A 27,626-nucleotide genomic window follows, 5' to 3' on the forward strand; every position below is an offset into this window, starting at 1 on the left:
ATTTCAGTTATAAAACCCAACACCAGATTGTAATATCTTAGATTTCCTGGTAGGCAGGGGGAGCTTGATGAGGATTAGTCTTCTATGATGAAAATACAAATCTCCATGCGCTAAATGTCTTTAAAAAATATCAAATATGTAAGTATCACCTAACAGTTCCCTGGGTCAGGAATCTTGACTGAAACCTCTATAGTATTTTGGCCAATATCTTGGCTATGGTCAGTGTGTTGGCCTTGAGGAATTATTATAGGGAGGTTTGACCAGGGAATAATGTTTCTAGGTTCATTCTTGGCATTGTTGAACTTCATGGCCTGGTGTCCTCTATAGTCGACTGAAGACCGCCATCAAGCGGCAGAAGTTGCTGTGGGGTCCCTAACACAATGGCTGCTTCTGTAGCTAGATTGCAAAGTGACCTTTTATCATCTTTGAGGACAGTGGAAGAAACTTTCAAACCAATCTTCTGAGACAGGATATTACATAATGTAGCATAAGACAGTCATGGGGATGATTCCTCATCATTACTTCCATGTTTTGCTGGTTAGAATCAAGTTTCAACTTACACCTGTCCTCAAGGAGTTGGGTGGCTATACTCAGTCAGCAGGGACGGAGGATCTGTCACAAAAGTCTTCCTACCATGGGGAGAAGCCAATAATCTTCCTAGATGTAGTAAGCTTGTATCTCCTAATATGGGCCCAGTAGGGTAGCCTAGTGGCTGGGCTGGGGTCCTTGCCTTACATGTGCCAGGATCCCATATGGGCACTGGTTGCATCCTGGTCGCTCCATTTCCCTTTCAGTTCCGTGCTTCTGGCCTGGGAAAGCAGTTGAGGACAGCCCAAGGCCTTGAAACCCTGCATCCTTGTGGAAGACCCAGAAAATCTCCTGGCTCCTAGTTTCAGATTAGCTCAACTCCAGCCATTGTGGATGGAGGATCTTTCTATCTCTCCTTCTCTCTGTAAATCTGCCTTTCCAATAAAAATTAAAAAGTTAAATGCAGCATCCTCAGTGGATTCCAGTTTTTAATATCAGCTTGATATTAAGGACTGACAGTAAGGACTTAAATCACTCACCTGTTACTACCTTAGTCTCTTTGATGCCTTGCCGACGCTGTCAAAATATCCCACCAGTCATGGAAAATCTAACAAACAAACAATGATTATGCCATTAGCATTTGCAGAGAAAAAATATAAACTCAAAAGATTTTGTAAAGTTTCTCAGGTGGGTGCAAGACTCGCCCAGATATGTGCTAGAAAAGATGAAAGTACAAGTTGAGAGTGGAAGAGCTGACAGCAGGGAAGAAGAAGAAATTCTCTCAGTGCGCTTTTGAGGAGCTTCTGTAAGCAGTCCTCTTGCAGAGCCATTAATTTCAATTTTCATTTCTTTTGCTATCATTTGTACCCTGAGAGACTGGGAAACCCAGTTGGTTCTGCTGCTTGCCATAAGGAAGAAAATCAGGATTTTTTTTTTCTTAATAAGAAAAACTGAAGAATGTTGGTCATGCAAAAAGATTCTGTGTCCCATCTCCAAAACTCTGATCTTACAGCAGCGTCTAAACGAGAGAGAGGCTTCCCATCCCTGTTTCTGTCCTTTTACCTTTCTGGATTCCAAAGGTTGAGTTACAATGAAATAAGACTTGTGTGCTCAAAGGCAATTATTTTGCAAGTGCTAGTAATAAGGGAAAATATTAAATTGTGTTATCTTAAGACATCATAAATATGTAGGTAATGATTACATCTCTGTCATTGGAGAGCTGATCTAGATGGCTGATTTCTCTTTGGAGAAAACACAGAATGTTTGTCAGACACTTTTCTCATACTTAACTTACAGTGTATCGTGCAGTTATGGGTTAGCTGCACCTGCCGGTCTGTAGCCATGAGCATCGTGAACAGTCTGAATAGATGCTCACGCTTTGACATGTCACCCTCTAATTCTCAGGCACTGCTGCCTCCCTATGGCATTTTAATGATAAATTCTTCAAACAGATGTTGTTAATGCCTTAAAATATTGAAAGGCAATTTTTCATAACAAACTCTGATAAACATTAGTACAGAGTGACATATCCAGGTAGACATGGCATTTTAGCAATACAGAATTATTCTTCTGAACAGGAAATTATGCCTCTGAACAGGAAATCTTACAAGTACAGGCTGGTTAAAAACAACACATTCTTTATTTCAAAGTAGTATTCACAGGCAATTCTGCCTTATTCTTTACAGATAATGTCATAGGAGTTCTCTTTGTGGTGTTTTAGTTAAAATTCCAAACCATGGAAAAGCATGTTAAGCCAACAAAGTATTTTTGTTGTGATTCTATCAGAGGTTCTTTTCAAGTATTCAATGAGGTAAATAAATCATTCCTTTAAGGTAATGAACATTTTAGTGTAAATATTTATTCATGTGCGTCAGGTATGATTATTGAATTAACTGCAAACCCCAGCCATTTCTGCTTTTATACCTGACACATTTCCATTTTAGTATAAGATATCCTAAACTACTTGTCAAATGTTAAACTGAAACCAAGGTACACCATGCAGAAAACACTTCCTTGATTTATAGCTCATCACAAAAGAATTGAGGTTAATTTGGCATAACTAGTTGGCAACAAATTCGTGCTTGCTTCTGGTTGATTTCTTTTCATTTCCCGAAGCGCTCACAGCCATCTGCATAACAAAATCCAATTGCATTTCAGCCCTCACACTTCATGGATGTCTTGCAGACTTTTAATCTCCTCCCTCAGGCTTTATTATTGCCTACTGGGCATCTCCACCTGGGTGTTCCTTCAACGTTTCACATGCAATGCAGGTAAAGTGAAACACATGTCTGTGTCACATCCATTGTTTCTCATTGCTTAGCATGCTAATTCTCTAGTTAATGTCACAATTACCCTTCAAGCCACCCCAAATCAAAATTCTGGAGTTTCCTTTTGTCGACAACTTCCAATCAGCTTTCTAATAGGTATTTCTAATCAATTTCTCTGTCTGATCTAATGATCATTTTTCCATGTGCATACTCTGTATCTCTCGGCTGTAGTGATGGTGTCAACACTAATAGTTCTCCTTGCTTCTAGCTCTTCATTTTTTGTTCTAAACGGTGTTATACCTACATGCCAGATTAATTTCCTGAATGCAAAGCTCGTGTCACTCACTGCTTAGAAACTTTCGTCTGCTGATGAATGAATATAATGCAGATCCCTAGCCTGGCATATTGTTATCTGCACAGTTCTGCTTCCCATCCTGACAGTGGAGTACCAAATATCCCAAGTGCCTCTCCTTCCCATTCCAGTTTCTGACCATCTGAAAAGGGCCAGTGCAAAAGTTTGAGAAGAGTTTAGTATTTCCCACTTTTGAAAGGCACTTTCTTTTGTTTTGTTTTTTCCTCGTGATCTTGACACTTACCTTATCTGTAGGCAGACTCAAGGTCTTCCTCTGCAAGTCCCCGCTGTGTCAATCAGCTGGTAAGCATGTGCAGATAAAGCCCTCACCCTATTGCCCTCTGCAGTTCCCGCAGTGGAGGTCATCTGTACAAGATCTCGGTGGTTTTTCTGTCTCTGTGCGTTTGCATCCTTGATTGGAAGCTGTAAGTTTGTCTGAGTAGCTTGTGTGTGTCGTCTTAGCTCTCGGGCTTGTGGCTTTCCTACACCATCAGCCTCACAAAGCCCTGCTCGTGCTGTTGCCCTCGGGTTTGGGCTGCTGCTACGCGGACTGTGGCTTCTTGTCTTTCCCTTCCCCTCCGCTTCCCTTGCCTTTCAGAAAATGACTTAAGAAATGTTTTGGCTCATAAAACCAATTATTTGTATTATGAAGTTGGAATTCAGCTAACAACATTAACCACTTTAAAGTAATTCTGTGAACCATTTGTTACATTTCAATGCTATGCATCCACCTCCTAGATTTAGCTCCAAAATGCTTTCATCCCTTGAGAGGAAGCTCTGTCTCGGGAAGCAGTTATTCTAACACTCTCCATCCCCAGCAACATTTAAGCTGCTTTTCAACTATATGGATTCACCTATTGTGGATTTTTAATATGGGTGAAATCTTTTGCCATATCTATATGGCCTTTTGTGTCTGCTTTTTTATTTCCGCACAATGCTTTCAGGATTGGTCCATGTTCTCCTATCAGTGCTCTGTTCTTTTCATAGGAAAAATATCCTATTGCATGGTTATATTACATCTCAGTTATCCATCCATCCCCTGGTGAATGCTGTGAACTGTTTGCACATTTGGAAATACCACTGCTATGAAAGAGCATGCTTAAGTGCTCCCTCCCTCTTCTCCTCCCCCCTCTCTCCCTCTCCCTCTTTCAAACAAATAAAATACATGTTTTAAAAAGCTATTTTGGAGCAAACACCACACTGTATCTCATGCTCTTCCCAAGTCAGTTAAATGTTCAGTCTTATGTACCTTGTCACAAAGCTTTGATTGCAACCCAGAGATGACTCCCAGTGCCAGAATTTATGCCCCAACTCATGGGTAATTAAGGACCTAAAGACGACTTCATTTCTCTTCCTTGAGACTCACTGGACTTTACTACAGTTATTTTCTCGACATTCTATCTGTGGTTCTTCCTTGCATCTGATTGTATCTAGATTTTACAACAACGTCATCGAGTGGCATCAGCCACTGGACACTTTGTTCTTCATTTCTTGGAGTTTCTGTCTGTGCCTTTTAGAAGCCAATCATTTGAAGCTTTTAAGTCTTCACACAGAATTAAAAGTTCTAGTCTATTCTTTATGCGCTGTCTTTGGAAATAGTTCTACTCTCCATTCCTCCGTCACTCATGCCACAGTCATGGGCAGCGGTTGTATCTGCAGCCTCATGTGTTGGGAGTACTTGCCCCAGATAGGAAGCTTCTGATGAAGGCCTCTCTGTGGTCTCTTACAAAGCAATCATTCATCACCACCGCTGACTACTTGCTTGGCCCTGAGAGCCCTCCCACCTCAGAAGCACCGGTTACACCTTAGGCTCTAAGAAGTGGATTTCAGCACTAGTGCTGCCGAAGCTTTGACCTCATGACACTCCTCTGCTTTTCCCTACACCCACAAGACATCACCCTCCCTTTTTTTTCTCTCTTAACGAAATTTTCCAAGCTCTCTAATAAGCAGGAGGGAAGAATAGCCTTCCTTTAGCATTTCCACTGATGTAATAAGTATTTGTTGAGCCCGGGAATGTGGCACGCAATCTTATAGTTACTTGAATTAGAGCAGTTAATCAAGCAAAGTCCTTGTTCTCACAGTTTATTGGGCATAATTTTAGAACAAATGAGTAAATTCATACAAGTTGAGTTATCCCTAATCTGAAATGCTCCCAGAACTGAGAGTTTTTCAGTACTGATTTAACAGTTAGAGAATTATACCCAATAACACTTCATTTCATATACAACATTTTTTCCAGATTACTGAGATATTATGAAACAGAAATATCGTGTTTATATTTACAGTGGCAATGTGTTTCTTTAATATAGATGTATATCATGACAGGACTGTCACAGTCAAACCAGTTAGCATATTTTACATTTTTTGTGGTGAGAATATTTAAGATTTTAGCAAATTTCAACTAAATAGTACAATTTTTTGTTTTTGTCATCACATAATTATTTCTTTATAATCCCTTCACTCCACCCCCTCGACCTTCCAGACTCCAGCAGTCACCATTCTGTGGCCAGATTGAGGTTTCTGGTGTTTGGTTTGTTTTTAATCTCCTACATATAAAAGGGATGTTGCAATATTTGTCTATCTGTGGCTACGTTACTTATTAACATGGATCTTCTGGTACAACTCATTTTGCTGCAAATGACAGGATTTCCTTTTCTTTATAGCAGTTTGGGTGTGTGTGTGTGTGTGTGTGTGTGTGTGTGTGTTCATTATCCAGTTATCTAATGATGGATATCTTGGTTAATTCCCTGTCTTCTCTATTGTGAGTCGTTTTGTGATAAACCTGATGGAGTAGGTGTCTCTTTGATGCAATGATCTCATGTCTTTTGTGTGCATATCCAATCCAATAGTGGGTTTGTTAGATCATCTGGCAGTTCTATTTCTGTTTTGTTAGAATTCTCCAGGGTCTGGTGCAATAACCTAATGGCTAAAGTCCTCACCCTACTGCCTGGATCCCATATGGGCACTGGTTCTAATCCCAGCAGCCCTGCTTCTCATCCACCTTCCGTGTGTGTGGCCTGGGAAAGCACTCGAGGATGGCCCCAAGTCTTGGATCCTGCACTGATGTGGGAGACCAGAAGAAGCTCCTGGCTCCTGGCTTCAGATTCGCTCAGTTCCAACTGTTGTGGCAGCTTGGGGAGTGAACCATCAGATGGAAGATCTTCCTCTCAGTCTCTCCTCCTTTCTATATATCTGCCTTTCCAATAAAAATGAATCTAACTACAAAAAAAATCTCCATACTGTTTTCCATAGTAGATACACTAATTCACACTCCTCTCAGCAGTGTGTAGGGGTTTCCCTTCCTCCACATCCTGGCCAGCATTTGTTGCTGTCATTTTGATAAGAGCCATCTGAACAGGGATGAGGTGATACCTCGTTGTGATTTTTATTTGTTTCCCTGATGATTAGTGACATTGAGCTTTTTCATGTCTGTGACAATTTGTATTTCTTATTTTGGGAACTATCTATTCTGGTCCTTTGCCCATTTCTTTATTGGATTTGTTGAGTTGCTTAGAGATTTGAGTTCCTGAAATGTTCTGGGCGTTAACCCTTTTTCAGTTGAGTAGGTTTTAAATATTTTCTACCATTTTATCAAATGTCTCTTCATTCTGTTAAATGTGTCCTTAACTATGAAGGAGCTTCCGAGTTTGGAATATTCTCTCTTGTCTACTTTTGCTTTTGTTACTTGTGTTTGGGGGGTTTTTATCCAAGAAATCATTGTGTATAACAAGGTCTTGAAGTATTTCCTCCATGTTTTAGTCTAGCAATTTCATTTTTTATCAGGTATTTTGTTTAGGTCTTCGATTCAGTTTGAGTTCAGCATATGGTGGGAGGTAGTGATCTGATTTCATTCTTCTATATATGTATATCTAGTGTTGCCAGCGCCATTGATTGACATGCATGCTCTCCAATGAATGTTCTTGACACTCTCATCAAAAATCAATTGCTTCTACGCATGTGTATTAGTTTCTGGGTTCTCTATTTTGTTCCCTTGACCTATGACTCAATTTTTTTCCAGTACCTAATTTTGACCACTATAGTTTTGTTGTAGTAGGCTTTGAAATCTGTATTTTTATTTTATTTTTAAGATTTTATTTTATTAAGTTTTTTTTAGTTACTTATTGCAAAATCAGACACAGAGAGGAGGAGAGAGAGAAAGGAAGATCTTCCATTCATTTATTCATTCCCCCAAATGGCCACAATGGCTGGAGCTGAGCCAATCTGAAGCCAGGAGCCTCTTCCGGATCTCCCACGTGGATGCAGGCTCCCAAAGCTTTAGGCCATGTCCAACTGCCTTCCCAGGTCACAAGTAGGGAGCTGGATGGGAAGTGGGGCTGCTGGGATTAGAACTGGTGCCCATAAGAGATCTCAGCACATTCAAGGCGAGGACTTTAGCCACTAGTCTACCACACTGGACCCTGAAATCTGTATTTTTTAAAAGATTCACTTAGTAAAAAGAGTAGCAGAAAGAAATAAATAGCTAGAGGGAAAGAGTGGAGAGAGAAATCTTCCATGTGCTGCCTCACTACCCAAATGACTGAAAAGCCATGGAGCTAGACCAAGCAAAAGCCAGCAGCCACATCAGCATCAGCCTCATGAGCTGCAAGGCCCAAGTGCTTGACTCTTCATCTGTTGCCTTCCCAGGTGTATTGCTAGGAGGCTGTGTGCAGAAGTAGATAAGTAGACACGCAAACCAGGAACTCTGATAGCAATAATGCCCTAACTGGTGGCTTAACCCACTGCGCCAAAACATTGGTCCCTTGTTTGTAAATTTTTCTTTTGCCGGAATTCTAGTCTTACTCGTTCGTGGTCTAAGAGACAACTTCAGCTTTTCAAAATGCATTGTGTTCATTTGTGACCTATAATAATATTTCTATTATAGAAATATTGCATGTATCTGTTTTTTCTATATGCATAGTCTGATCATTGATGATAGCAAGGTGCTAAACTCCTACTATGATTGCACTGCACTGTCCAGATCTAATATTTGCTTCGTTTGGATATTTTGTTAGGCACATATTTTTTTAATTATTTATTATTTAACTTTAGTAATTACATTGTATTATGTGACACAATTACATAGATACTTGGGTTCTCCCCACCCCTCCCCAAACCCTCCCACCATGGTGGATTCCTCCACCTAGTTGCATAACCACAGCTCAAGTTCAGTTGAGATTCCCCCATTGCAAGCGTATACCAAAGATAGAGTCCAGCATCTTATTGTCCCGTCAAGTTCAACGGCTTCTTAGGTATACCCTCTCTGGTCTGATGACAGAGCCAGCAGAGTATCATCCCAGTCAATTGAAAGCTCCAACATACCATCAGCAAAAATTTACATCATTATGGAATTAATTGACATAGTAATGAGTAACCAATATGTTAAAAGTAAATGCGAGTTCCCAGTCACCTTCTGTGACCACCTCACCTATACTTCAATTTTAGTTTATACACATATTTTTATCAGTTATACTGCATTAGGTACACCTTTATATATCTTTTTAAATTGATCTTATCAATAAGATCTTTGTCTCTTAGTTATTGATTTAAAGTCTGTTCTATATAAGAAAAACTATCCCTCCTTGGTTTTGGTTTCTCTTTGCATGCTATGTTTTCCCAACCCTTCACTTTCAGTATAGCTTTACCCGTAGTGTTTCTTGTAGACAGTGTATAGTTTGGATTTTTGTCATCAAACCAACCAACCTGTTATCTTATGATTGGGGAATTTTTCATTGATAATACTGATTATTATTGAACAATAAGTCACTCCTGTCATTTTGATTGCTTACTGAACATGTTAGGCTGGTGCATTTTCTAGTACTATATACGTTCATGATGCTTGTTACAAACTTTTCACTCCAAAGTTAGTACTTCCTTCAGGATATCTTACAGGACTGGTGAATTAGCAAAAGTGATGAATTCATTGTTTTGATTTTGGAAACGCTTTATTTCATCTTCACTTTTAAAAAATAGCTTCGGTGGATGTAGTATTTTTTGCTAGGATTTTTTGTTCCCTTTCAAGACTCCAGGGCTTCTGGTGAGAAGTACGCTGTGTTTTTCCTCTACTGTGTTTTGCTGCTGCTGGAGAATCACTTTGCATTTAAGCACACAAACCCCTGACCTTTTCATGAAGTAGACAACCCTGTAGTTAAAGTAAGGTGTCCTTCATTTTCATTTTTTCTTTTTTGGTCTCCAATGAAATTGATTCCTTTTGATATGACCTATAGTTTCTCATAAAATGGTGTTGATCTTAGACTTAAGCAATACTCCCAGCCCTTTTCTGTCCAATTTCCAGGTCCTCTGCACCATGTTGTTATTTGTTAAAAATGATTAGCAACTTAATCATCAGCAGAGCTCTACAATATCTTACAGAGAATCTTGCCTTGCATAGAGATAAACAGTGTTTTGATGTCCTGCCTCTAGATGATTTTATACTGGTGTAAGTAGGTTCAAAGTGCTCTGAGTTATAACTGCTTCTAAGAAGAGTTTTTAAAACTTATGGCTATAATCTATACCCAAATAAAATAATCAGCAAGTTTGAGAGTCATTTCATCTAATAAAAGATTTCCAGCTCCTAAAATAAAATTCAACTGTTTCACTTAAAACTTTCTATACTTGAAACCCAGATCTTATACTTGGAAGTGACCTCTGTAAATAACTGAGCTTTAAAATTAATTTGAAGTGCAGTATAAGGACAGCATTAGTGTAAAGGTCCCAACAACATGACAGACAGAACTACTGCGAAATTTTCTCCTTCCATAAGTATTTCAACATGCTGAATGAAATACAAAGATGAATTTGAGGAGAAAAATATGCATGGAAAAGTTAAAAAGTATAGAGCTAAGAGAAGCAAACTCAAAATGTGAAAGCATTCGTTGGGGAGAGGATCAGACTGGTTGCAGGGTCCAGCATGACAGCACTGAACAGGAACTAATAAAGAAAGCTGGCTTGCCCTCTGGAGGCTTGCATTCTGGATAAGAGGATAAACAACAAAACGTACCCAAGATCCAAGGCAACTGCTAACTCATGTGATTTTTGTCCCCACACTCTGACAGTAATTATAAAGCATCCTGGGTGTGGGGACCGGGGAAAAGAAGGAAAGATGTATCCTCTGAAAATGTTACATGAAATTCCACTCTGAGAAATTATGCTTGATTTAGGCAAAGTACCTGGAAAATATATATGCATGATTGCCCTGCTGAAAAACCTCCTCAACCTCCTTCTCTTGAGGCATGCACAGATTAAGCAGTTTTCTGAAGGTCAGGTAAGAAGTAATGATTACAGATTCCAGATGAAAACATCAGCTGATAAAAGAAAAAGCATTATTATGATTAGCATATAAAATCTTGAGATACAAGAATAAATCCTACCAGGAAAAGGAAAGTACTATGAAAAATAGATGGGTTTGAAGAATAACTAAAACCCTTAGAGAAGTACTGGAAATGGAAATTCAAATCAAAGGAGAGATGAAACAGGCAGATTAGACTACAAAGGGAATGTGAACTGGAAAGTAAATGCGTAGAGATGAAGACTTAGAAGATATCAAATGGAAGAAACACTACGCAGAACAGAGTGAAAGATATAAATGGAAAGCAGAAGACATCTGTGCATATGCCTAAATTTTCTTATTTTCTAAAGATCATTATTTAAGATATTTATAAAAAGAACATTAACTTCTTAAAATTCTGAAAATATAGGAAATATAGATTTGCATTTGAAGATTTTAAAAAATAGTGTAAGGTCATTGGTCCCAAGCTTGAGTGTGCATAAGCCTTGCTTTTAGACCTGATAAAGCACAGAATACCATATAGTTTTCATGCATTCATCAATAGATGGACACAAATTATTTGAATTTCTAACCTATTATTTGAAAGTATAGAATAAGCTATTTATAATAACAGTGTAACAAAGTTTATTTATTTTTTTGTAAATAAAAAGTTACATCTTCAATAGCCTGAAGGTTGGATATTTCCAGAAAGCATGATTAGCAGAATTCAATAATAGTGGCTTCAAGCTTTCCCGTCCTATAAAAAACTTTAAAAAATTATTTGAAAATCAGAGTTAGCAGGAAGGGGTTATCTCCTTTATTTCTTCAGTCACCAAGTGGCTGCCACAGCCAGGGCTGAGCTAAGTAGAAGCCAGGGGCTTCATCCAGGTACCCTACATAGGTGACAGGGACCCTAGCACTTGAACCATCTTCTGTTGCTTTTCCCTGGCCATTAGCAAGCAGCTGTATTGGAAGCAAAGTAACAGGGATGTGAACAGTTACCCTTCTGGGATACCAGCACCACAAGCAGTGGCTTTACATGCAGTGCCACAATGCTGGTCCTTTTTGGCTTAAGGAAATACACATCTTTTCCCATTTGACCTCATATTTTGGAACAATCATCCACATCTACTTCAGGGAAGAGCATGCTAGAATGTTTTTCAGACAGGGAATAAAAGAGAGGTTTGGTCATTTCGAAAAATCCATACCACATGGCTAAGAAGTCAATGACTGCAAGTTAAACTCCTGTAGTACACGAGACTTTTGAAAAGCAGACTTGCTGTGGATTTTTACCATTTTGGTTGCTGGGGGATTCCATAAGCCACTACAGGTGCAGAGAAAAATGGATCTGATGGCCAGACCAAGCGTCTTCTCACCTATTTTGAACAGTGCTGCAAAAATCATTAGCGTGAAGAAGTCCCTTGAACAAACTGGTATCATTTCCCTTAAATATACCCAGTTGTGAAATTTCTAGGTCCTGTTGTAGTTTCAGTGCTCACTGTTGGCTGGAGTCTGGCTCCACAGTGTGCAGGATATTGGGTGGGAACAGAGCAGAAGTGGAGTCTGAATGACGAGAGGCTGCAGGCACAAAATGTCTGCAGTTCAGAGGCGAGGGACAGGGACCACAGTGCCTGTTTCTCTTGGGTTTTATCATGGCAGGCTTGGCATTGGCATAATTCCTTCTCCTTCTTCCAAATATAAGGGGTTGCTGCATTGCTTGGGGCTGGGAGAGAAGTTAGGTATGGATTTCTTACTCCTTCCATTTCTTATTTTATTGAAATTACTTACTAAGGCTCTGACCTGTCTCCCAGTGAGGCTGACTTGATTCAGAAATAGTTTCTCAAATCGGTGTTTCTGTGATAGGTTGATCCACAAGTAAGTTTACCCAGTTATCATCGGGCTCTCCCTCCTGATTAAGTTTATTTTGATCCAAAAATTGAAATCCATGTATTCTTTAATATAGATTTTATAAGTACTTTTTTGAAGTTTCCTCATAATACTTTGAACATCTCATAAGCTTGAACATGTATTTTAAAATATTTCTATAGTTACTATGACCTAAATTTAAAAGTAATCTATATTATCAATTATAGTTTAAAATTGATGCATAGATCCATGTTTAGAACCATGCAGATTTATTGGTTCCTTCCTAAATCAGTCTTGTCTCAGGGATTAACTATTTTTGAATTTCTATAATACATAAGTTCTATAGACTAAAGAATAAAAGGATCATTCCGATGTGTCAGCCTTGGAGGATTTTATAGTAACTCAGAGAATACAGGGCAATATAAGAAACACCAAGAGGGTCGTGAAACATTTGAAAGTGCAAGAGTCCTTTGAAGGAGCTATATGGAAAAATGTCTGAATGTTGTGGATGGGTAGAATGAAAATGTGGAGGTGATAAGAACACTTAGTAGAATAGTAGGAGTAAAGGAATGTAGACAGAGTAACCAAATATTAATTGGGACCATTCCAAAGTGCCTGTATTTATGAAATTAGTGTTCAAATCTGGGTGGGCACTGGTCACTCCTAAGAACTTATATACACTTGCATAGGATTCATAGCAGAGTTATAGTGAGTCAAGAAAGTAAAGGCAGGTAGGTAAGCAGATTGTAGTGGTTCTTGAATGCTAGGCTGTAATTAATTAGCTGGTACGTAAAGAATTATTGAAATGTGCTTACTGCAGGAATGAAATGACTGAAGACAACCTTTAAAAAATTAATCTAATACCAGTGTGCATAACAGTGCATACAAAACAGGATTGGAACTCAGAGTTTGGTTATAGAGGTTACAGAGTTCTTTCAGAACAGAAAAAATCTGAACCTGTTATTTGAATAATGCACAAGAATGGAAATGAGTGCAGGGACTCAAATTAGAAACAATATGGTAACAAATTAGATATGAAGATGATAAAGTGAAGACAAAATCTAATTATGACTCAACGTTTACAGTAAAATACCGGCAGTAGGGAGAGCCTAAATTAAGAAACTGTGGTAAGAAGGTAGTTTGAAGGATCGGAGATGAGCTGATGGGTTATTAGGATAGGAGGAGGACACCCTTTGCGGTAGGAAGCACTCCTCTGCTGAGAATCAGGCCTAGAGGTGAGAATCAGGCTAGCTCTGGATGTATGATTTTGAATGTTGTTCAGCACGAGAAGAGTTCAAGGACAAAGAAAGAAATCAGAAACTAAAGAGGGCATAACCTTAGAGAATAACACCATTCAGGAAAACAGGATGGTAAGTCAGTTGAAGTTAACAGTGCACCCTGAGTGCTAGGATGAGTAGTCAATGCCACAGTACACATAAACAGAAATGATCACCTTGTGACTGCTGCTTAAGAATTGTATTACTGTAACATGGTGGAAAACAGAGGGGAGGATGGGAGAGGGTGAGAAGGGAAGAATTCCTTAGACACAGGAAATGTTTGGATCATGAAAAAATATATACAACATATGAAAAACAAACCTACTTCTGAAAGAAAAAGTTAGTCACCAAGGAAGATTTGCTAGCCAGACGTGGTCATCAGGACTGAATATTGTGAAGGAAGATGGAGACTGAAGGCCAGCCAGTGGAAGTAGGGTAACATTTAAGAGCACAATCCTGCTAAATAGTGAAACCAGTGGCCAACAGGGGTTGAGGCATGAGTCAATGGTCAGGAACTTGAACCATTTATCATCAGTGTGATTTTGCTAAGAAAACTCACTTTCCAGTGAGCCTTTTAGATGGGGGGAAAATCCAGAAAATGTTCCTCATTTAACTGAAAGCCAATTCAGTGTGATGTGTCAGATACGTGATGCAAAGCAACAATGGTGCCCTTTATTCTGTGCTTCATTACTGCAAATGCCTTTGCTAGAGGCAGAGGTCTCTTAGGGATGTTGCCTTAATCCACAGGATTTTGTTTTTTATTGAGCTTGTCTCAGTTCATAGCAAAGCTCCTTCCAGGTTCAGCTTTGTATACAAAAATGAAATACAACAGCAACTGTGTTTTATTGCTATTATAGATGGTTTCTCTAAGAAAATTTATTAGGGCAAGATTTCTTGTAGTCATTTTTATATATGTTATAAAGAATTACAAACCAGTGTCACAGGCTAATCAAATATATTTTTTATATTTTTTCTAAGACATAACTCCTGAACATTCTTAATAGTAAACAATAGAATAGAAAAGAATACAGCCATCTTGGGAACTTTGCTTTATAATTTGTTACTGCTATTGTAGAGTACCTCAGACTTTACCTAAACCTGCTGTCCTATGGAGCTGTCATGGCAATTAGTGTGTAGCAACAGGGCACTGTCCTGGACCTTCGCAAACTGCAACACTTCACTCTCGTAGCAACCTTGCAGAGTTGGTTCTATTGCTAATCCTTTTTGACAATGAAGTAAAGCTGAAGGAAGTGAAATGATTCATTAAGGACTATGTAACTGCTAATTTCCCACGACTGATACACCATACTGTGTCTCATGGCCTTCGTGGTACACAGGTGCTGCATGAGTGTCAAACCATCAGACTTTGAATGAGTAGATGGAGTGATGGATTACACTGGATTGACCAGCCCCGCCCCATCCCAATCAACTTCTAAGTTAAAATTTTTTTAAGTAATGAGAAAGTTGTTTTTCTATCTTCTGAAGCCTGGAAAAAAAATAAGATCCAGGTGTTTTAAAGGAAAAGGAAAGTAGTTGGAAATATAAATTCAGATTGCATTTAGTACTGAAGTACTGGGTTAAATATAAGAAATTTTCATGAAAAGACAGCCCCCAAAGGCAAGGTGGCCTCTATCCCTGACCCATTTTGCATACCTTACCATATTCCACTTGGCTGGCAAAAGTGGTGTTTCTGCTGGGAAGATGGCGCAGACCATGCACAAGGACAAATGCACCAAATATAGTGAAAATTTGTTCATCTGCCCAAATATGCCTTTCTGTTTATCTTTAGCAGATGTGTCCATCAGGCTGGACACATCTCATTTTTCAGGCTGCAGCCCTAACAGGTTAATGCTTTCCTTAGGTTTACAAAGCCTCAATAGTTTTAGCAGTCTCCGACCTTCACCTTAACTACCAAGATCAGTTCTGAATATATCGCATTGCCAACATGCTTCATTCAAAAAGGAGAATTTAAAAATCACAGCCACAACTGAATTATCTGAGTCAGTGGAGTAAAGTCGTACCTAATCCTTAGCAGGAGATAATTTAAATATCATTCCTGACTTTGCTCTGCAGATATTAACTTGCGCCTGCTATATTTTCTCAGACTATATTTGTGACATATATATATATATGCCACAAATATAAAGAAAAATAACTGACTTTGAATTATTTAACATTCTTGAGGACATATCAATTTGGAATGTGAAAAATGTCTGCAAATAAACTACACTGAGATGCTGCGTCGTTAGCCAGGAGAAATCTCATGGTTACCATTATTTTGTCCATGTGCTACTTAGCCATTTTTTCATATAAATCATACCCATCAGTTTGTAAATTTCTACTTTAAATAATCTTTAAATAATTACTAACTTTCAGGAGGTAACCATAATCCAGAAGCAAAATAGTGCATGTTGTTCTCCTAGAAATCTCAGAACACTGAAATTACAGTGTGTCATTCAGCACATCCAGCCGTGGCTTTGTGCCTGTGTGTTTATTGACTGAATTCTGAATAAGCCTCAACAGATTTCTCCAAATAACCACTGTAATCAAACTACAAAAGGCCAGATAACTATTATTTGTTATCTAAAAAATATTGAGGAGGCAATAGAAAGCACATGAAACCAAAATAACTATTAATTATCTCCAATATACAATGAACTCTGCATATTCAGAAGCTCAGTATAAGGACTGACATTGGACCAATTGTTAACATGATCACAACAACAATACTTTGCTGATTGTTCAAGACTTGCTTTGCAAACAATAGTTCTCCATGATGGCAACTGGACCCTTTATAAATTAAACAGAAAAATCTGTATGACTCTTTAAATATATTTTCTTTTGCTTTAATGACTGGTGAGTTAACCCAATAAAAGGCGCAAAGACAGATCATGACATTTAAACTAATGATGAGGAATAATTGTAAAGGCTATTTATTAGCAACCTTGGTAGCATTTTTGTTTCACAAATAGTTGGTTTTCTACCAAACTAGAATTGAGACAGATATGTTACAGGTTATTTTTATGTAATGAAAGCAAAGTTAATAAACCAATGAAACACTTGCACTGGAGGGGATATTTTAATTTGCCAATTTAAGATTCATTTATTTAATGAGATCGATCGATTGATTGATTGATCTTGACATTTACTGTTTCTCTCCCTGAATATCTCCAAAGGCCAGAGCTGGGCCAGACCAAAGCCATAAGTTCCAGAGTTTCTTACACATCTGCCAAAGTGGTACAGGGGCCCAAGTAGTTTCTGCTTTCCCAGAACATTAGCAGTGGAGCAGCAAGGACTCCAAGCTGGTACCCATATTAGATACTGGCAACTGCTTCACATGCTAAGCCATAGCACTGGCCCCAGCTAATTTGTTTCACACATACATTTAGTCTAAATGAGTCATATGCATAGTAGAAACGCTACACATGCTGTATGAACCTAATTGTCAGAATTTTAAGAGATTTTGTTTGGATTTTTGTAGGGCATACAGCTCAAGAAGTTTATGGAACATAACAATTGGTTTACTTTGGCATAAAATTTTTTTTCAGGCCTTCAGCAGTTTCAAGGATTTGTATATTGTGCAAAACTTATGCATGCATTCCAGATTTTTTGTACCAAAATAAACTTAGGTTCTAATTTTTTTTCTAGATACTTTTAAAAGTACCATCATAATTCTCTAGAATCAAAGAATGAACAACTATGGCACTAAAGATGACGTACTGTTGTTTGTGTCCTTGCGTCATCTGTGACTATTGTATAGTCCCAATGCCCTCATTTTAACATCTCTCATAAATTTTCGATGGCCTGCAGGAAAGTGGATAGAAATCTTGCCTTACCTGAGATCTTCATTTCCCAAATCCCTATACTGAAATCCTTCTGTTAGTGGCATGCCATCTCTCTAAGCAGGTGAGAAATGGCAGTCTTTTCTTAACTTGCATGTCCAACTAGTTTTCAAGTTTTATCTAATATACATCTGTGAATTTGCTACTTTTATTAGTCAGACTATTCTGAACCCTTTTCCATGTTCTTACGTATTTGGGATATGATGCAGGACTCTCTTGAAGAAGTTCATACAAAGTAAGCAGGGAAGAGCTAAACAGCATCACTGCCCAGTGTAATAATCATTGAAGAATGTAGGAGGCTATTGAAGCCATGATGGGAGGCCGGGGTCCTTCTAGGAAGAAGTGGCAGTAAACTATCTGGGAGGGTAAAGAGCAGTTACCCAAGAAGCAGTAAAAGCAAAATGGGTAAATGCAGAGATGTGAAAGAACAAGACATTTTCAAAGAGGTGTAAATGATTCAGTACCACTCAAAAAAAAAAAGAGTTGAAAAATGAAGACACAGTTTTGAAGGACCACGTAGACCATGCTTGCAAAGTGGAATTTCATGTCAAGGATCCAGTTTTCTTTTTTTCCTGTATACAACTATCTCTTCAACACCATTGCAAAATTCTGTTTTGTTACTTATCTCTCTCTTGCCTTTCATTTTTGTCCTTTTTTATATTGTTCTCAGCATCGAGTCTGATTTTCCTCCCAAGCCTCACTTGAAGACTAATTTCCTAAAACACTCCTTCTCCAGTTCTGCTGAACATATCTCGTGGGTCAAGCTTAGGACAATGGTCTTCCCCTCACACCAATCTCTCATGTATCTATGGATTTAACATCTTGACCCATGCTTTATACAGTTAACCTTTCCATATCTGTTGTGTTGAGGAAAAGGTCAGTTTAGAGTCTCACTCTTCATTTTCTAGAGCCATGTGTGCTGACAAAACCACACTGCAGTAAGCTCTGGCTTTCTTTTTACTGCTAGCAAGCTTTCCTTACAACCCAGTGGCTTGTAACTTGCTCTGCTGCTTACAAACCAGTAAGAGTGGCCTGGCTGTGTGCAAACCTTAATGTGTAACGTTTACTTTAGCTTCTTTTCTCCTGTTGGAAAAGAAAAGCTGCACTTTTCCCCAGGGTAAAAACAGACTTAGAAAGCATTGATGCAGGGCCCCTGGCCAAACATGGCACTTTCCAGGGCTCTACACCTCATTTCACCAACATGCAGAGTGAAACGGGCTCTGAGCTAAGCGCTGGCACTTGAATCCAAGTCCCAGCTATACCTATATGGGTTACTGAAGGTAGCCTTTCTGAGGCTTGCTTCTCTCACTGGAAAATTTGAAAATTCACTTTCTGATTTAGAAATAGTGTCTTTCACCTTTTTTTTTTTTAAACAACAATCCTGTGAGGCATCTTGGTTTCATACAATGCAAACCCATTTTAATGGTGTCTTTGTCCTCCCAATTTAAGCAGAAAAGATATCCCTGGAAAGATATTGGGTAGCTGACAAGAAAGGTGCAATGACATCTAGGCTGGGGATTTGACATGGAATGCCATACAACACCCCATCCCACGGCTGGTGAGGATGGCAAGGGCTGTTCCTCACGCCCCTTCCAGTACACCTGTTCCTGTATCTTCACTCCTGCTCATAGTCCAATGTATCAGTTTCTTATTGGCTGAGTCTGGGTCAGGTGTTTCCCACTTGCTCATGTGATCAGGCAGGAGTATCTAGACCATGCAGCTAGGGAGGCAGCAGTGGAAGAGAACGGAGTCTCACAGACTTGGCACACAAATGCAGATCTCATAAAGACTGATAGAGCCACATGTGCCTCTAATCATCAGAGCAAGGTGTGCCCTGCTTCCACCCGTGCCCCTTGAAAAACTTAGGAGGATCTGGTATCAGTTTCTTACAGAAAAGCCAGTGTTTCTGGGGTTAGACTACTCTTAATCATGTCTTTTTTTTAGAGTTTATTTTTTCAGCCATAAGCTGCAGGTGGAAATTGAGAACTGCAGTTGGAGCTCTGTCTCCTTGAGGTGTCATTTCAGGGTGAAGAGAAAAGCAAGAGTGGGCCACTGATTCTGGCTGATCATTTACTAGTGGTCCTGTAGCACCAGTTTGCAAACAGGATTTCCTGTCCAGACACAGACAAGATGAACCTGATTACATCACTCTCCTAGCTACATTTTTTTATAGAAAAAAAAAATGATTTAAAAGGCATGCTATCCACTTCTCCTTCCAAGTAATTCAAATTATTATCAATCATGTAAGTTAGATCTCTTGAATATTAGCTAGCATATCAGGTCATGTTAGATTCTGAAAGAACTGTTCGCTGATTGGCAGCAACTTGATTGCGTTCCCGCCATTGTCGACACTGTCTCTAGTAACATGGTTTCCTATGCAGAACTGTCTTGAGATTGAATCTCAGAAAAACAACTTGTTCCTTGCAGTATGCATCTCTACCCCTTGAAGAAAAGCCCCCCCCCCAAAACTGTTCAATACACCTCAATAGGACTCTAGACTCTCAACCCTCGCCTCTACCTACCATGTCACGTCACATGTAAATAGCCAAATGTTGAAATTGCGACTACAGCTTAAGGACTATTGTATTGTAAAATACAGGAGGGATTGGGATCAGGGAGTGAAAGAGAGAAGAAAGGGAGGGATAGAGGGGAAGCCCTTTCCCTATAATACTGTATAATGGAAAACAAAAAGAAATACAACTGCTTTTTAGAAATCGGGAGTCTCCGCCCGCACAGGAGAGCTATAGCTCTCAGCAAAGCCCCTTCTCCCTTGGCTCACAGAGCAGTTCAGTACTAGCTGCGCTGCTACCCACACCAACAATTTTGGGCCTCGGCCTTCCCAATTCTTGTTTTTTACTTCCTTTGTGAGCCTCTTCACTTACACTTTGAAATAAGGTGTAGGAGGGAGGGGTTGTAGGGAGAAGAGCTGGATGCCAGAGAGCCACCCCAGTGACCAGGGGAGTGAGTGTACCCAGCAGAGCAAGTCTGGCCGTGAGCCATACCCCATGTCATCTCAGTCCCTCCTAACCATAACGCTCCGTTCGCTGGGACCACCTGCCCAGTGTGTCTAAGCCTAGTTCAAATCAATGCCAACAATAGACGGTCAGACCACTCTCCTCATACATCCATATGAACTGCATCAGGTCCGCCATAAAAGAGCATGCAGGACATTAGTGACTGGAGCAAACACAAACAATGAGACATCAGTCTAATGTTACCTGTGTACCATGCATTCTGTCAATGCTGCGAGTTGCTAACTATCCAAATTATATTCAAGTGTTTCATCACCTGCTTAATCAAGCTGCAAACTAAGGAGCTAGGCCACTTCAACGCCAGTGATTTGATTATGTAGTAGAGAGACTGGTGCATAAACATTAATCCTGGGAAATTAATTCATGAAAATTAGCTGAAGATACCCCTTGAGGCATGTTTTGTATCTTTTTTTTTTTTTTTTTGCATAAAATGTTGAACTAACTACTTACTGGGGGAACCTTGAGGGGACTGGATGATTATGCATGATTCTGTCGTTATCTGGAGAGAATCAGGAATAGGCCATGAAGTGACCTGGAAATGCATTCTGATTAAAGCTAAGTCTTGAACAAGAAAATTACTTTGAAATGATTAAAGTTAAAATTGTTGGTAATGAAGGAAAACACTTGTCCTGAAATGGATCCTTTGAAAGGGAGAGTTGCATTTATATCTTCTGTAAAGCATATGGCTTTCCTTCTCATCATAAAATAGAGTGAGTCCACGTAATTACCTCCATTTTCAGATTCAGTGGAGGATTAGAAGAAAGTTCTGGGTAAGAACCTGTGGGGACTGTATGGGCAGAGATCTGGCCTAGAGAAAGGTAGTTTCCAGGGGTCCTTTAGAAGTTCTGAGAAAAATCAACTCAGTGTAGTCTTGACAGTTCTTAGCCAGTGCCTGGTCAGGCACTTGGCTCCTTTGTATGTCCAGTGTGTATTTGATGCTTCATTTAAATATCTGTCTTTTCTGTTAGATCATGTGGTCTGAGAAGATGGGGTTATATCTGTTCCCTTTTGTGTATTTTCTGGCAGGGTAAGAGTACTTGCCTAATTTACGGCTGAGACCACAACTGAGTACATGGATTCTCTTTGTTAAACACTCATCTTTGTAAGGATTTAAAAATACTGAGGCTGTATCTAAAACCTTGAAGTAGAAGGCACTGGCATTTCAAACTTGAACTCTTACAGCAGGGGACAAGGGCATAGCCCTATCTATAAACAGCACCTAAAACCATTATCTGCACCATTCTAATACCATAGTCCAAGCAATCTATGATAGCTCTTATAAACTAAGCATATTACCATTTCCACAGCTCAAATGATGCATTGGCACATTATATCGGATAAATAAGGACTTGATGTTACCCTTAAGCTCAGGTCAGGTTATGCCAGAGAAGAGTTCAAAATTACAATGGTAGGGGAGTATTTCAGCTCTTAGAGCTATCAGTAAGGTGCCATGGACTTGGGATAAATCTTCCCAAAGAGAGCCATTTTCATCTGAGGAAAGCCTCCCTAAGTGAGAGAACCCCTTCATCATGTCTGATCATGGCAACATGTTGAAGGAGCTCTTACTGCTAGGGTCCGGCATGGATTTGCATGCTGATGCCACAGCAGGCAATGGAAGCATTTGGCCCCACAGAGTTGACCCATGGTTCCATCACTGCTGTGGTGCCTGTTTCCTCTCGGCTCGATCCTATTTGTTTCCCAAAGCCTCCCTATTTCTGACTGCACCTATTTGTTTTGTCTTGCTTTCCAAAGCAAGTTTATTGCCTGCTGCACAGTTGACTCAAGGTTCCAAAGAACCCAAACAGTGCACCTCCAGGTTGCCTTTTGGATCATGCCAGCCAGTGCTCTCTCTGGATGTGAGCCTTCTCTGCAAGTGGCTGTGTCCCTCAGGAGGCGTCTTTTAGCTGAGGCATCCTGGGCATGTGCGTGGGGATGATAGGCGAATGCTGTTTCTCTTTAGGAACCTTGCCTATCACAATCAAAGATGTTGATGAAAAATTCGAAGCTGACTGTCAATCCATTACTCAGTTTTTTTATGACATTGCTTCTGCCTTTATTTCTACTCTCTGATTTAGACAGCTCTTTTTGGCCAATATCTGTAAGAAAGCTCACTTTTATCTATGGAAAGGATTATTTTGCTCTTCTCTATCGTAGTATCTTAGGTTAAGTTTAAAGTTGAGCCTTTAATATTATTGTCGGTGGCATGCCATGTTAAATGAGCAACTGATTGCTGGATCAGAGAGCTAATACTTACTCCCTGTCCGGACAGTCCCTTAAGCCCCTGCACTGAATGTGTAAAATCAAAGAAGAGACTGTGGGGATAATGGTTCTCTTTAGTGGTCTCATACTCCACGTACCACTCAGCCCTGGTAGCAGCCTCAGTTACAAGGGCAACAAACACCCCTCCTTAGGATACCACTCTGCCAAGAGAACTGTTGTTAGTGCAACACCAGAAGCCCCAGCTATCACTGTTAGCAAATTGATGGTGATGACATTTTGGGAAAATCCATACATGGGAAGAGGACAGAGAGCAATAATCAATTGTGTGGGTAACCACCTGGGACCATCCCAGGAGACTGGAAATCAGCTGTGATAAGTTGTGTCCTCTGTTCCTGTCCACTTGTGCTAAAGGTAAATGATAACCACCAGAGGCAGGTCAGACCCATTGTCTTTGCCTCTGTGATGTGTTAAACTGAATTTCTAAAAAATGCAATAAATATAAAAATTTCGTAGGTGCACATTGCACATGTATGTTTAAATTGTATACTGCACCTTTTAAAAAAATGTGAGTAGTTTACTATCAAATTATTGGGATGCATCAGTGATCACAAAATCCCTCATATTATTTAATACTACTATCTAAACAATTACAACCGTTCTCAAAGTATGTTGGCATCTCCTTAATGCTGTGATCATAAAAGATAAAATTTCTAGGCTTAAGCTTTCCCCCTTAATCAGTTCAGCCATTTAGTAGAGTGTTGCTTGCTGACAGTAGCCAGCAGCCTTCATAACACTGCTGATTTCTGATATACAAAAGACACTTCCTCTGCCCTTAGATGTTACAAGTCTAAAAGATAGGCCAGGATTGGTAATAGTGGTCCCCCTGAACAGGTGCAGCTCATTGTTTTTGGACATGGTATTTCATAGGGTCAACTCTTTGACTTACTGATGGTGTCTATGACTACGCACTGCTTTAAGGGTAGACTTGAGTGTTCATAGCAAAGTTCGTATGGCCTGCAAGCCTAACCCGTTTCCTTTCTAGCCCTTGCCAGAAGTTTGCTGACCTTTGTTCTATCCATGGCGGTGCAGGGTTCCAAGGACTTGGCCAACCTCTGCTGCATTCCTAGGCCATAAGCAGGGAGCTAGATTAGAAGTAGAGCAGCCAGGGCACAACCTGGCACTCCTACAGGACACCAGCACCATGGGCAGAGGATTAGCTTGTTATGCCACCATGCCAGCTTTGTAAGTACTTCTGATATACCAGTTCAGATGCCCTCTGAGTCCTTAAGCTTGAGTATCAGATGCAGTCGCACTTGTTGCTGACATAGACCTGGGGTATAAGTGGGTGATGGCTCAAGTAGTCACTTCCATGCTAACCGCTTATTGCACAGCTCCCAGTAGTGGCCTGGTTCTACGAGGCAAGGGGGAAATGAACCAATTTATTCAACCCTAAGTAAAAGTAAACACACAAATTTGAAAGAACTTTGCTTCCAGTAATGGCAGTCATCATCTCATCTTCTTTCCTGTGTTTTTGCCTCGATCCTATCTCAAAACATTTTGCATTTTGCCAGTTCTTGGAAGTCTTTCACATAACATAGGTTGTGCTGAAACCAAGAAATTTAAGAGTGTTTTACAGACTGTGAGCCTCTTAGAGGTGAGTGGTGGCAGAACTCACACCTGTAGCCTTGGCACCTGCAGGAAAGGCTGGGCCTGTGAGGGCTCTGTCTACCAAATGCCAAAATAACTGGTCAGTAGAGCCAATTCAATCAAAGATAGGCAATTTGGTATTAATGTAGTCCATGTGGCTCCTTGGCATTGTGTAGGCAAAATAAACTGGTTGACTGACAGTCCTGATCACGTCCTAGTCTCATGTGTGATTAGCAGAGAACACTAAAACATGGAACAGAAAATACTCAAGTGTGCTATGTACTATGACCCTTAGGACACAAGATTAAAGTAATATGATTTGTAGCTAAAGAATAAGAATTTGAGTTTCACCAACATTTAACTTAAGGGACTGTTGACAATATATGTTAATGGAATCGTAAGACATAATGGGGTGAATTCTCAAGTTTGTTGATGGGATATGCACTCAAAATAGTTTGGTGTACACAATTCTAATTCACTGATTCTCAATCTATAGGCTCAGTTTACATATATACTCTGCTGGGGCAGATTGACCTAGACTCTTATTCAACAGATGCTACTGTTACGAGGTGTGAGCAAGATCATACCAGACATGTTTAAGATTCATTAAAGAGTCATTATTAACCAAGCTTGGTGATAATAGAGCACACTAGAAATAGCAAATCACAAGTCCATACGGCAATCCAACCAATCATAAGCCAACCAAACATAATCCAATCAAACATAATCCCGATGGCCGACAAATAGCATTACCCTTAAGTTCATCCGTTAAGCTGAAGACCTATGTCCCAGCTTCCCCAACAATATAAACTGGCCTAACAGACATCCAACGAATAACCTGGACACACTTTCAAAGCTGCAGACATTCACCTTTCCCTGCCTACTCTGCCCACATTCCATCACTGCTAGGCCTCACCTCTCCTGGAACTCCTGATAGTACACAAACCAGAAACAACATTGCTGTATCCATTGTCCCATCTAAGCAGTACACAGGCACCATGCTCAGCGAATTATTTGTTCTGGGTCAGCCAAGAGTTGAGGTGCCGGAGCAACAGAAGCACCTGATCAGAAAGAGAGCGAGCCCCTGCTTCATGGGCCTTTTAAAGGGACATCTGAGGGGTGGTTACACGACAATGCAATACCTTCCCCTCTCAGAGGATAGGTATTCGCTCCTGCCCACCTGTGACTCACCTAAGTGGTGGTGGGGGTGTGGTTGAGGATGGAATTTACATTCCATTGCTGTTAGGACCCACCTTCAGGACAGAGGGTAGGGGGCACACAGCCACATTTCACATGCCCACTGTCAATGGGTGCTGGCTATCACTGGCTGCACCCCAGAACACTACAAATAGAATGATCTCGTAAGCATTTCCAGAGTTTTTAATCCGTTTCTGTGTTTTAAAACTTTAACAGGACATATGTCAACAGTTTAGGTGAACGTTTTTGGGAGGGGTGTGCAGAGAAATCTTTATCACCCCAGAGAGGAGTAACTGATCTTTGTGTCCCACCCAGTGAGTTATAAGTGCATCCCGGCTGACCGTTTCCTGTCTGTTTCTAAGTTTTCCTAGTTGTTCTCTATCTATTCTAGTTTGTTTGTTCATTTGTTTGTTATGAGGGGTTTCTGGAGCGATCCTGATGGTCCTTACCAAAGAGGGTGGGGACCCAAAATTGGAAGCAGGCAAGGACCAGAGAAAGCTCCTCTCCCTAGTTCCGAAGGAAGTTTACTGTTCTTCTGTTTCTGCGGACTGCTCAGGGATCCTGGTTGTCATTCCGATGACCCTGGATCCTGCAAGGCAGGGATTGGGCTTCTTCCATCCCACATTGTAGATCCAAATGGGGGTGGGTGACCTCAGAGTTCTTGGCCTCTGAAGGCACTTCATTTCCCCCGTGGTCTCCTTGGCAGTAGGGATGTATTCCTCGGTGCTCGTACTGATAGTCCTTGGTGAGGCTCTGGGAGTCTTCAGGGTTGGGATACAAGCCTCCTCCTGTCCCCCTGCTCCACTCTGGGGTCCCCCCCTGCTCTATGCGTATGACCTCCTGTTAAGAGGTTGTTAGGATTGCTCCTGATTCCCCCCACATGTCTTTGTAGTTTTGCTATTGTCTAATGCTGACTCGAGTCTGCTGTCTATGAGTTACCAGTTATGATCCTGATAGGTTATACTTCCCGTCTTCCTCACACCTACTAGGGTGATGTAAGATTTCTCTGCTCTCCCTCCCCATTTCCAAGTATCATAGGGCCTTACAAGTTTATTAGGTTTTACAATTCTTGATGTAGATCATAAGCAATCTGACGCGTTCACCTAAACTGTTGACATATGTCCTGTTAAAGTTATAGAGTTAGACTACCTGAAAAACAACCAGGTTCAGCAAAATCATGCTTCAATGCTATAAAATGCTAAATACTAACATTAAAATAGACAAGAGACAGCTGAATAGCAATCTATAGCCATTTTAAGGTATGTAGAACATGGTTGAATATAAACCAAAATTGAAATGTCTATGAGGAAGTCACAGGTTGTGGTTGAGAACCTGCATTTCCCTAGTAACATATTGGTTAATCAATACCATGTCAATTTGTAATGTTGTAAATGGCTGTAAATATTATGTTGGGTTTTTTACCTGATTGGGATGATACTCTGCTGGTTCTACCTTCAGACCAGAGATGGTCTCACCAAGAAGCCATTGAACTTACCAGGACAATAAGATGCTGGACTTTATGATTGGTCAAAACCTCCAATGAAAGAATCTCAACTGAATTTGAACTATGGAAATGCAACAAGGTGGAGCAATCCACCGTGGGGGCGGGGAGGGTTTGGGGAGGGGCGGGGGGAATCCCAGTGCATAAAAAAATGTGTCACATAATGCAATGAAATTAATAAAAAATAATAATAATAATAAAAATAAAAACTTTAAGCTGTGAATCCAATGGAGACACAGCCATACATGGGACACAGATAAGGAAAGAGAAGGAGGACTCAAGATTCAAAAAAGTGTTAGGATTGGTTGGTTAAAGGATTTAACCTATTACAAGAGTTATGTACCAACAAGTGTGTATGCCTACCTCCCCCAGCCTCTATACGAGCCAGATTCCTGAGGCTGGGCATCTTCATATTTTAAAATACATATATATATATATATATATATATATGTATATGTATATGTATTTTTTTGGATTAGCTCATAGTTTGGGGGTCCTGGGCATGTTCTTTCTTGGTAATGATCTTCTGCTTAGTCCTGAGGCAGTGCCAGGCTTCACAAATTGGAAGAATCTGTGTTCCTTGTTTGCACGTTCCTTTGTTTTTGTTAGTTGGTCTCCTTTTATCTCACTGAA

General features: G+C 40.1%; 1 protein-coding gene and 1 long non-coding RNA gene across 2 annotated transcripts in view; one reads left to right on the forward strand and one right to left on the reverse strand.

Moving 5' to 3' along the window:
• IMMP2L (inner mitochondrial membrane peptidase subunit 2) overlaps positions 1–27,626 on the forward strand; it is a 761,903-nt gene that overhangs the window by 729,600 nt on the left and 4,677 nt on the right. The window lies entirely within an intron of this gene.
• LOC131477966 (uncharacterized) overlaps positions 1–27,626 on the reverse strand; it is a 41,285-nt gene that overhangs the window by 8,814 nt on the left and 4,845 nt on the right. Inside the window, exon 3 of the long non-coding RNA XR_009244221.1 lies at positions 1,068–1,135. This is a non-coding gene — a long non-coding RNA (uncharacterized LOC131477966). The remainder of the gene's footprint in view (positions 1–1,067; positions 1,136–27,626) is intronic.

Source organism: Ochotona princeps, chromosome 25 (assembly GCF_030435755.1).
Source record: "Ochotona princeps isolate mOchPri1 chromosome 25, mOchPri1.hap1, whole genome shotgun sequence".
Classification (NCBI taxonomy): domain Eukaryota; kingdom Metazoa; phylum Chordata; class Mammalia; order Lagomorpha; family Ochotonidae; genus Ochotona; species Ochotona princeps.